This window comes from Condylura cristata, unplaced genomic scaffold, assembly GCF_000260355.1.
Source record: "Condylura cristata isolate star-nosed mole 26May11 unplaced genomic scaffold, ConCri1.0 scaffold00019, whole genome shotgun sequence".
Taxonomy (NCBI): Eukaryota; Metazoa; Chordata; class Mammalia; order Eulipotyphla; family Talpidae; genus Condylura; species Condylura cristata.
Window position 1 is genome coordinate 28,244,785 of NW_004567120.1, and position 13,011 is coordinate 28,257,795.

Below are 13,011 nucleotides of genomic sequence, written 5' to 3' on the forward strand. Positions count from 1 at the left end.
TCTATCTATCTATCTATCTATCTATCTATCTATCTATCTATGGCATCACTATGATCTTTGATGTTTGAAATAGAAATTTTCCTTACTTAACTTAGTTTCTTGTACACTACCACATCATATTCTACTAAGATAAAGTATCTGGTACTTCCAAATTCTGGCCAGAAATTTCCCTAGTTAGAAGCAAACTGTATTTCTTCCATATTACCTCAAGTAACACTGGTAGTGAAACTTTGCCTATATATTATTTCTTATACGGTTACTTATTTGCTAGCCTTCTATAATACCAATTTTCTCACAGTTCCCTCAGCCTCTACTGTCTTCTCATGGATATCCCTTCCAACCTCCAACTCACATGTGATCCCAAATTTAGTGCACATGTTTTAGCCATTTGTTAGTGCAGCATTTTACCTTCAGATAACAATTTAGCAACCTCCCCCAAAACACACACACACACACACACACACGCACATACAAATGATGTTTTACAATTACAATGTAGTGAAAGAAATTCAATAATCATAAGACACAGGGTCCCTGGATGGACTAAAAAGAACAGAGAAGATTGTTTCTAATGATTTTGTGAAGTGTCTTAGCTTTGTTGCACATTTCTTCCACAACATATGTTCTGCAGTCATTCAGAAATTCACACTGATGTAGGGACTTGGATAAGACTGAAACATCCAAGATGACTACTTGAATTTCTACTAACTTAACTGGAATTAATGGACTCTTAGAGCAGAAAATTTCAGGAGAAGTTTCGCAAGGTCATGGACCAAAGGTGTGGGATTAACGAGTAGTTGTACTGGCTATGGCAGTTTTACAAGGCCAGAAATCAGTGGTGGGGGCAAGGAGCATTATTAGTTGTTACAGAAAAGCAACTCAAACTGACCCCAAAATGATAAAACTCCACCAAAGCATAAATAAGGCTATCCCTGACAAAAATAAAGCTCTTGCCCTTTAAGGCTACCAGCTTGTTTCTATGGAAATGTCTTTTATATTAATGAACTGGCCCTATACTACTAAATGGATACTGTGGAACTTTTTTTCTCAGAGAGAAATAGGAAACCCATATGCCAACCCCAACAGGATGACCTAGAGAAATGAAGCAGGATAGGACTCTTTCTCCTCATAAATTTCCTATAGCAGGTTATTCAGAACTTAACATGGAGACTGGTTTCCATGAGAACAAATGCAAAAGAGAATGAAGAGAATGACCTCTCAAGGCCTAGACCCAAACACAGCATGGAATGAGCAGTATATCATTAAGACCATCATAGACCTACATGAAAGGAAAATAGACTACATTTTCATGAGATAAATGGCATACAGGAAGGGGTGAATTTGTGAAAGCCATGTGGCATATGATCTATCAGAGGCAGTAAATTCTCCTATGCAACACAACAGAACAATTTACTGGGTAAGATATTGATACTATGGGCCCTCCCTGGTGGTACAGCCGGTTAAAGCACAGCATTAAGAAACTAAAGCCACTTCAGCAGGAGTTTGATCGATCCCCAACCCAGGAGGTGATCCACATGGCACAGCAGACCTCTCCTGACCTGCCTGCTGCTCCCCTCAGCAGTGTACTTCATCAGTCTGCTCCCTACTCTGTCTCTGGTGAACCCTCTCACTACCCCTGCACCTGTGACCTATACCCCAGTTCTGTGTACATAAATAAATAAATCTTAAAAAGAAATACTGAACTGTGATTGGGCCTGTGTTTATAGAACTGGGGTACAGGCTAGAGGTGTGGGAGATGAGAGGATTCACCAGAGACAGAGTGGGGAATGGAACAGGCAAATCAACTGAAATACACTGCTGAGGGGAGCAGTGGGCTGGTCAGAAGTTTGCCACACTATGTGGGTCAGCTCCCTGGCCGGGGAAGGAACTTGTGCTGCAGTAGCTTCGGAGAGTTTCATACATAGTACTGTAGTTTAACCCATTGTGCCAACAGGGAGAGTTCCATCTTGGATATATTTAGCTGTACAATGTGAATTAACTAAAATCCAATTCACAAGAACTCTCAAATAATTAGCGTTTGGGATATTTGTACCTAGCTGGAATTGACTAAGAAAACCAACATGTTGGCACTCCCTGGTGGCGCAAAGGGTTAGGATGTAACACTGCAAGCTGGCAGTAGCAGCTAGCTGAAAACTGCTTCAGCATGAGTTTGATCCCCAACCCCAGGGATGATCCACACTGTGTGGCAGACCTCTCTTGACCCACCCGCTGCTCCCCTCAGAAGTGTACTTCGTCAGTCTGCCTGTCCTGCTCCCAACTCTGTCTCTGGTGAATCCTCTCACCACCCCTGCACCTCTGGCTTGTACCCCAGTTCTGTATGCATAAATAAATAAATCTTAACAACAAAAAAGTGAGACTTTTTAAAAATAAATAAGTTTTTAAAATAAAACTTTAAAAAATGTTAATTGAAGAAAAATAAAAGCCAAAAGAAACTTGCAAAAGGTACTCTAGATTTAATATACAGATTATTTACTCACATATTTAATTCCTAAATTATGAAGTGCTATACTGACAGATGACCTTAAGCACTATGGGGTGCTCAGGGGATACTCCATTAAATTCACTTCAATATGAAAGTTACAAAGCAGACATAGGCATTTTAGGAAACTTTTAAATAACACAAGGTGAAACAATATAATTGTCACATAAGCAGAGCACTTAAGCAATAAAACTATCTATTTGTAAGACATTTTGTTAATCAAGGTTTTAATGTATTTTATGAACTCCAAGTTTTAAAATTAGTTCTATTCAAAAAGCTCTATGTATTCTGGAATATCAAATATGAATTGGAGATACAATAAACTGAAAGATTTCAAAAGCATATTTTTAAAACTTAGAAGGATAAGTTAGATACAATCATAATTGAATCCAATTGAAGCCAAATTAAATTGATCAGAGTGGAAGAACAATTCATATACACTGAAAAGAAACCTTTATTCAGAATAGAATACTAAAGTTAAAAAAAATTCTATGCGAAACCTTGAAATAAGCAATATTTCCTCATCAAATTTTAACTAATTTACAATAACTTTTATCTTTCTTTTGGTACTTATTTAAAGATTAAAAAAAAAGATTAAAAACAGAGAGATGGATTTCTCCATATTTTCAGACCTTTAAAAAGGTTAAATGCTTCCTTTTAAGATTCTTTATTCTGATCTTTAAACATTATTTGATAGAAGAAACAGGTAAATCATAGGATTTATATTTTCATTTCATTAATAAAGAAATGGTTAAAGGAAACATACATAACATCAGAGAGTGTTTTCACAATTGTCATCCCATTTTAATATTTGTTGTTACTAAATAACTAAGGTATACTGAGTAATTAGTTTCAAGGCTTGCACAGTGTTGGGGCCTGTGTATAGAACATTTAGTGCTGATGAATCTTCACCCTTATAAAATTCACTAGGGAATGAGAGAGAAAGGCATTACTCAAATATACTTAAAAATAGGTGCAAAATCATAAACTGTAATAATCGTTTAAGGGAAAGGCATATCACTCTGATTAGTTAGATGAAACATCTGTTTCTGCCAGTAGTTGGTATAATTGTTGTCTTTAACATACGGTTTGCAACTGCCTTGTTTGTGCTAAAGACTACTTTGTGATGCATTACAAAGTTATGCCCACTTCAGAAATTATAACAACACTTAATAACAAACAGCACAAGTGCCTACAGTTCTATGAAATCAAAAAGGCTGAAAGAGGAGTAAAGCACTTAAAATTCTATTCTACTATTGTCACAAAAGGGGGAAGTGGGCTCATAACCCCCCATGATTTAATCTCAGCAAATATTCATGGTCAAAGAATTTGAATATTTAAACTGAAAGTGTCCAAAACATTTGCCAGATAAATTGTTATCGTAAAAAGGAAGAGAGAAAATTTAAGCATGCATTTTATAGCCTAAACAGAAGGTGGGTTTTGTTTCAGGTAAGCCAAATAATTCTGAAATCTAGTTACAAGACGATGTCACTTGATGACAGTTTTCAGCAGATGGTTACGGGCATATGGGCACTACTGAGCCTGATTAATTAAATGACCAGGGACTAGGTTTCTTAGAACTTCACCAGAAAGGGAGAAGAGATTCACAAAGCCACATCCTTCAAAATTTAAGGTTTGTAAAGAACATTTCTTTGTAGATTATTTATTAATTAAAACAATTCAAGCTTCAAGGAAAAATAGTCATATATTTGTAAACTATTGTAAACAGTTCAGTAATTATTTAAACTCAATTTTCTGGCAAGCTGAAGCTTTTATCTAATTCATAAATGTGCTGAAGAATGTTACATCAAAACCCAGTGAAATGGGCAAGATAATCATTTAACACACAGGATTTCGGCTGTTAACCAGCAGAGGTATCTTTGCATTTCCCTGTAAAGAAGAGGATCCCCACTTGCCTCCCTATGCCAATTTCACAGCTGTATCAAATAGTCATAATTACCATGATAATGGCTAAAACACATCCTAAAAGAATAGCTACAGAAGAAACTGTGATACTGAAGCATAGCTGTCTGGGAGACACTTTGTTCTGCTGAGTATGCAAATGGAAAAATCTACATTTCTTTTCTCTTAAAAAAGATTGGAATGAAGAAAAAATGAAAACCAATGAACAACTATAAATCAGAAATATTTTATAAGGGTGGAGGGGGGCAGAGGTTCAAAAGTGTGGTGGGGTGGGAAGAACGCACTGGACTATGGCGATGGCACACGGGTGAAGTGGGGGTGGGAAGTCCGTAGGGACTACAACCGAGATGAAAAAACGCACAAAATGGAGAATGATGAGATAGATAGATAGATAGATAGATAGATAGATAGATAGATAGATAGATAGATAGATAGATAGAAGAAAAACTTGGCTAAAAAATAGCGTGAACACCATTAATCAGAAGTAAAGCTTGTTTATACTCATTTTCAAAACCTAAATAATTGCCATTGTTTATGTAGTATTTTTGTAGTATATATTTTTGCCAAAGTATAAGCAAAAAGACTGGAATTTACAAAAAAAATATTTTGAGTTTAGACAATCATGACATCGTGTGTATACATGTGTTACATTTTTTAACAATTTTGACACATCACAAAATATTTTATATGATCCTACATTATACATTAACTGCTTTTATCAATCATGAAAATTCACTGTTAGAGGATGCAGTAGCTGGAATTCATGGTATGATAATATCTATTTTTATACTATTATCAGAAAAAGCAATGCTAAAAGATTCACTAGCAGTTTATGTAGCAAAAGAGGCAAAATATGTATTTTTCTAGTATGTCACAGTAAACACAGTAAACAGGTACTACTATGGAAATTGTTTTCTTTTATGGCTGTATGTGCTTTTAGATATCAATATAAGGCTAAGATAAGTTTATAAGATTATTATTAACAGTACTCACAAAATCGATGATATCACTTTATTCAAAAACATATTTGGAATATTATAACTGTAACTTAAGTAAACGCAAATAAAGAATTGAGCACTATGTTCTCTTTGCTACCTCTTTCATAAAACAAGCAAATGTAACTATCCACTCCTCAATGTGGTAGGAAACTGCTTTTCAAGCACCATGTATAGGCTGAACGCTGTATGAGATCTCTTTACTAATAACAGATGCTTATTAGGGTAGTTTTACTCAATGTGAAGATTTCAGCTTAGCAACAATACTCTTAATTTTTTTGGTTCTTAAGATCACCAATGTAGCATACACATGTGTCATGGAATAAAAGTAAATTGCATAATGACAATTGACAATGAATTATTATAATTACTTTTAGCATTTGGGACAATGAGTATTTTTTAATTGCTATATTTGTTTATTTTTTAATAATATAATAGTTTATTTTTACATCATTTTGTGCATTTTTCCATCTCAGTTGCAATCCCCTTGGACTTCCCATCACCAAATCACCCATGTGCCATCACCATGGTCCAGTGCATTTCCCTCCCCCCACCGTTTTTGATCCCATTCCCCACTCCACCACCACAAAATGTCTCTGGTATATAGCTGTTCATCATTATCATTATTTTCTCACCTGGGCCGTTATAGTCCTGCTATGAGAGAAACCATCTGGTATTTTTCCTTTTCTTTCTGGCTTATTTCACTAAGCATGATCTTTTCCAGTTCCATCCATGTTGCTGCAAAAGGCATGTGTTTGGTGTTTTTTTTTTTTTTGGTTGCTGAGTAATATTCCATTGTGTATATGTACCAAATATTTTTAATCCAGTCATCCACTTTTGGGCATTTGGGCTGTTTCCATGTATTTCCAATTGTAAATAAAGCAGCAACAAACATGGGGGTTCAGGTATCTTTTTGAATCAGTGTTTTTGTGTCTTTTGGGTAGATACGTAGGAGTGGGATTGGTGGGTCGTATGAAAGCTCCGTGTTTAGCAGTTTGAGAAACCTCCAAACAGTTTTCCATAGTGTTTGTACTAGTTTGCATTCAAAAATGGGTATTTTTATGTAGCACAGCATATGTGCTGTAGAATTATACTTGCTTATACAATTTTGTAGGTATGGATATGCAAAGTTTTGAAAAATATAAAAAGCATTAAATCTCCATCAATATTTATCATCACATTAACTGAAAGACAGTTATATTAACAGTACAGATATATTTTAATAAGCAAAAATTAAGAAATATATATTTGTAAAACAATGCTATGATTGACATAACATTAACCCAGATCGTTAACTGCAAGTAATAGAGGCTAACGTATAATGCGTTGATCAGTTTTGTAGTATAACTTGAAATCACAAAATGTGTTTATATGTTGTCTCTAATTCTGTTCTATCTCAGAATATTTTTTGGGTCACTTGGGATCTTTTAGGATACTTTTTCTATCTCTGAAAAATGTCATTTGAATCTTGATAAAAACTATCAAAAGTATTGATTCTTTTGGATAGTAAAGGCATCTTAACAATATTAATTACTCTAATCCGTGAATATAGGATTTCTTTCCATTTACTTATATCTTCTTCAAATACTTTCATCAAGTTCATAACTTACAGTGTATAGATTTTACACCTCCTGGCTAAATTTATTCATAGAATTTTATTGTTTTTGCAATTATCACAATAGTAATTCTGTCCTTAACTTCATTTTTTGAAAGTTTGCTGCTAGTTTTAGATATGAAAATACTTTCTGTATGCTGTTTTTTTTTTCCTGAAAGTTTACTGAATTTTTTTGGGGTAGAAAATTTAGGATTTTCTAGATATAAGATAAAGTCATCTGCAAAAAAGACATCTTACTTTTTCCTTGTTTGTTTGGATGCTTTTTATTTACTTTTCTTTCAAATTATTCTGACTAGATTTTTCAGTATTATGTTGCATAGGACTGGTTAGAGTGGGTACACTTGCCTGGTTCCTGATTTTAGAAGAGATTTTAACCCTTCACCATTGAATTTGATGTTAGTTGTGGACTTATCATACAATTCCCTTTCTTATTTGTAGATGTATCATTCTATATTTAATCTGTTGAAAATTTATATCATAAAAGTATGCTAAAATTGCCAAATACTCTTCTGTATTTACTGAAATGGTCTTTTATCTTTATCGCAATGCAACGCCACTTTTTTTATTTTTATTTTTTTGCACATGTTGAACCATCTTTGCATCCAAGAGATAAATCCCACTTGGTCATAACACATAATCCTTCTAATGACCTCTTGAATTTGAGCTGTTAATATTTTTGCTGAGAATTACTTTTTGGATCTATATGCCATGGGATATTGCTTGTAGTTTTCTCACAGCATTCTTACTTGGCTTTTGTATCAGGGTAATGCTGGTCTCCTAAAAATGGGTTTGAAAATTTTTGTAATTCTCCAACTGTTTTGTAAAAGTTTGAGAATGATTAGAGTTAATTCTGTAAATTTTTGTTAGAGTTCACTAGTAAAACCTCTTAATCTGGCATTCTACTTGTTGGGAGTTATTTGATTGTTGATTTAATTTCCTTACTTGTGATTCATCTTCTCAGATTAGTTATATCTTCATGATTCAGTCAGGTAGGATGTCTGTTTTTAGAATTGTATCCCCTTTTTTCTAGGTTCTTTAATTTGTTGTAATATATATATACATATATGTATATATATAAATATTAGTCTTATGTCCATTTTATATTTGTGGTTTCAGTTGTAATGTAGACAAATAGAACACAATTATGAGTCCAGAAATAAATTCATAAATATATGGCCAACTATTTAGCCAACTATTTTTGACATATATTAATGAATACTCAATGTAGAACAGATTGTTTCCAATCAATGACACTGGAAAACTGGATATTCGCATATAAAAAAATAAATTAAGCTCCTGTCTTATACCTCTCACAAAAATTAAACTGAACTAGATTAAAGATTTAAATGTGAGACAATGATTTTAAGGATAGAGCACCCAAAACACATGCTCCAAAGAAACAATGAACAAAATGAAAAGGAAATCTATTAGAGAAAATGTTTGCCGACCACATTATCTGATTGGAGGTTAATATATAAACTATATAAAAAGTCATACTACTATGAAATAAAAAAGACACAATTAGGAACTAGCAAAGGACCCGAGAAGACATTTTCCCAAAGAAGACTTTTAAATAGCCAAAAGGTAAATGATAAAGGGCTCAAGGTCACTAGTCATCAAGGGAATACAAATCAAAACCATGACAGTATTATCTCATACATGTTTCATGGCTATTTCTAAAAAGATAGATGAAGTGATAGTAAGAATGTAGAAGAAAGGAGATCCATGTACCTCAAATGTAGAAGAATAATTGAGATAGCTGCTATGGAAAACACCATGGAGATTTCTTAAACGTTACAAATAGAACTATAAAAGAGAGCACAATCTCTCCATCGGTGACAATGAAAATGAGCCTGAGGACCTTATTCTAAGTGAAAGATCAGAAAGAGAATGGTAAGCACAATATGATCTTACTTATATGTGTGACCTAAAATATCTGAACTTATAGAAACAGAAAATGAATTGATGGCTACCCAAGGAAGGAGGTGGGTGGTGGGGGAATTTGTCAATGTGATCAGTGGGTACACATTTCCAGTTATAAGATGAATAAGATGTAGAAAGTAATGTATAGCATAGTAACATTAATTAACAATATAGAAATTTATATTTGAATATTGCCAAGAGAGTAGATTCTAAAAGTTTCACCACACACACACACACAAATTTTAAATAGGTGAGGTGACAGGTTGTTACCTTTTGGGTAACACTATTGTAACACATATGTACACCTATACGTTTATGTAGTAACTATACAGCCTAAACTTACTCAAAATTCTATATCAACTGTATTTCAAGGAACATGGGGGGAAAAAAACCCAAACATTTGTCCACCAATATAGCATTAAGAATTTTTTTGTGAATCATGGCATCAGCATTATATTCTTCCTATTTATTTTTCTGCCTAGTTCCAAAAACCTATTCTCATTCTTATATGTATCTCTTTTTTTCCCCCTCCATTTTGATGTAACCATTCTAAGATTTCAAGGCCAAGGTCTTCCACATGTAAACAAGCTGGCCTCCTTCTTGCTAGGTTCTCACGATATACACACTTTTCCCTCTACACACTATAGAAAACAACAACAAAACAGAACTGTATTAAGTTTACCTTTATTCTTTGCTGACCACATTTTCTCACTAGATAAAGATTGGTGTCATCACTGTAACCAGATACATTTGGCATTTACTTGTGGATATGGAATGAAAAATGTGTGAAGGACAGAACTGAGCTGCACTATAGCATACAGTTTTCCACAATAAAAGTTAATGCTCCAGATGGTGGAAGAAAATGAATTCTTAATCCACTTCATCCTACATGTCTTTCCAAGTGTTATGCAACCCATCCAAACCTATCTGGCTAAATATTATGCTCAATAACTCAAAAGACGATAAATTTCCTAACTTAAACTCCTGGTGGATTAATGTTCAAAAGCTCCTTATTTGGAGTCTATTATCCATTAATCTTTCTAAGCCTTCCACATGCATGAAAATGAATTTCAATTGTGTATTTTATTGCCTTGGTGAAAATGGAAGAAGGGAGGAAGGACTAATTTTGCTTACTTTACTTGAAATATTGTCTTTAGAGAAGATAAAGAGTAACTGAAACATGAAAGCTTTGAAAGCCTCACTAAATTCAGAGAATGTTTCCAATGGGGGGGAAAAAGTTGTAGTGTCAATATTATACTGAACACGATGAGATATCTGGGGTGAGAAGCAGAGGAATATATTATTTGTGACTCAGAGATACATTAATTGATATTGGACCCTTACAATGATAATTGTCCCTGAGTTTTGGCCGCTACTATAATTAGCTTGAGGGTCAGTAATGTAGATGTAATTATGCTGCTCCAATAGTCTCTATTTCTTAGTGGGAAAGCACAGTGAAGGCTTACTCCCCACTTACGAAAGCTGGAAAAGAGAAAGACACCCCTATCAGGCACTGGTCCCTATATAGGGATTCATTACTTCACAATATTGAGAGTTTCTCACACACTGTAATTGCACTATATGAAATGTGCTGCTTATTTGTATGGAGAAGCATAAAATATTGATAACAGGGATCAGAGCACTTGATCTTAAATTCTTCAAACAAAAGAGAAATACTGCCTCTATGCATGCAAGAATGTCAAAGTTCAACAGGACAAATAGGTAAAGTTGGACAGAGGAGAGAGGAAGAACAAGTTGGAACACATTAGCATCTTGGTGTTTGTCATCACAACTAGCAATTGCCCATCTTCAGAGAATAATGCCTGCTAATTCAACCATACTTTCTAAATCCCATGAAAATACCTCTTTTAGCAAAGGAAAAAAATCACACCATTTTATTGTCAGTTTTTCAATTGTAAAAATACTATTGACCTGACTTTCATTTCATTTATTTTTTTTCTTTTATAGTGTCCAGATTGTATTGATCTCAAAATTTTTCAACTGTATATTTTGTGTTTTTCAGTTCAGAATATCCATTTATTTTCTTGTGAAGTTTCCATGTCACTCCTGATATACTCCATCTGTTCATCTATTCTATCCATCTTTTACTGTCACTTTATATTTTAATAGGGCTTCTAAAGTCCCTGGCTGGTAATTTCACTACCTATGTCCTGTATGGTTTTAGCTTTGTTGCTGGTGAGTCAAAGTTCTCTAACATTTGTGTTAGGTTTTGCTCCTAGGCTGAGCATTGTCAAAGGAAGAAGAGTAGAGACTGCAATAAACTACATCCTTCCCTTCCTTGTCTAGAAAAAGCAGTTCTCTCCTCTGTGATATTAAAGCATAATCATATAAATTCCAAAAAAGACTGCAGTCAAACAGTCTCCAGGCCACTGTTTTAACCACACTGGGTTTCCTTGTGGTTTTAAATGAGGTTAACATGTTCTCTCTTTGCCCTTTAATCCAACACACAATTTCTCCTGCTGAGAGGTTGATATACTTGATATTGTCAGCATTTGAGCTCACAAAAAGTTTGATCGTGACTTCAGTTTGGGCTCAAATTTAGATTCAACTTTCAAAGGGTCCTGAAGTATAAGCAAAACTAACCTTCTCAAATACTACAATATTTTTATTTGATTTCAAATGACTTATATCACGAGGTGGCTAGGGTTGCCTAGGTAACTGTTGATTGATTGTGTGCTCACAGCCTGAGACATTCTGGGAGTAGCTCGAAAATTATACCAAGCATCTGTACGGAAAGTTCTCCCTGTATACATGGCAGACATGTCTTTCCCTGTTCCCCATATAATTGATACCCTTTTGATCCCTTTGAAGACCTGTTCCCTATAAAGATGAATTCCCTTTGTTTCTCCTAGACCCCATTTCTCCTGCCACTGTCACATAATCAATCATGCTTGATCACTATTACTAAATAAATAGCAAGAGGGCAACACAAGGGACAGCAGTGTCTTTCCTTGAAAACCTGCTCCTTGACACGTCTCTCAGGCATCCCCCGGGGGAGGTACGGGCACAACCTGTCCACCCAAGGTATACTTTCTCCATTCATGTTGATTAAGAAAAAGTAAAATATTTACACATGAAATCAAATAATACAAAAAGTAATATAGCCTGATAAAGTTAACATGCAAAGATATGTTACTGGACCAATCTTTGTGACCCTCCAGACAAGGGCGGGGTTCTAGCCCTTCACTCAGTCTCTGGTGTCATGAATGAGTTAGTCTGAGTGAGCTGCATTGCCCACTGTGTCACTCAGTAGGAGTCAGGGGTTAACATTTGGTGCCACATAGTCTGTCAGGCAGCTAGAGGAAGCTAAAGGACAGGCGGAGACAAGCTGGAGGAAAGATGTTGAGCAGAGAGAAGTTCCACTTCTTCTCAGCCTTGGACTTGAATCAGGAAACTGGGGGGGGGGGGCATGGAAGGAGAGGCACATGTTGCTGAAAAATGAAGAGACACCTGGAAGTGATGTGAGAGACCCATGGGGTGGTGGGTGGGGGGAAGGGGCGGGGCGACATAGCAACCTTTATCATCGTAGCTTGTATGTGATTTTGCTCTTTTCCTTTCAGATTTGCCTGGCCCTTTCTGCCCTTCCCTGTGGTTCCCTGTCAAGAAGTACTTTCGACTTGTAGCAAATTGTCATGTCATTTTGAGCAAACCTTGTTTGGCTGGGTATTTACCCACAAGGGGTTGGCTAATTTTGGTTGTTTTATTGGGAAATTATAATTCCTCTCTTCTCTCTCTTTGCACACTAATCCTGTTAAAGTTCTTTTGCACTAGGAGTATGCTTTGTCTTTATTTGGCTGAGGGGAGAAATGCTTTAGAGTGTGTAAGTGTGTGGGTACCAGTGTAACCCTCAGTCTCCACACTAATAATTACATAATAACAAATTACAGAATTAAGTAAATAAATGCCAAAATGTCTTGAGAGAGTACCCTGACATTAAAACATTTTAACTCAAGGAGAAATAAAATGCACAGATTTTATATTGCAAAGGTTATACAAGAAGGCCCTCCCTGGTGGTGCAGTGGGTTAAAGCACAG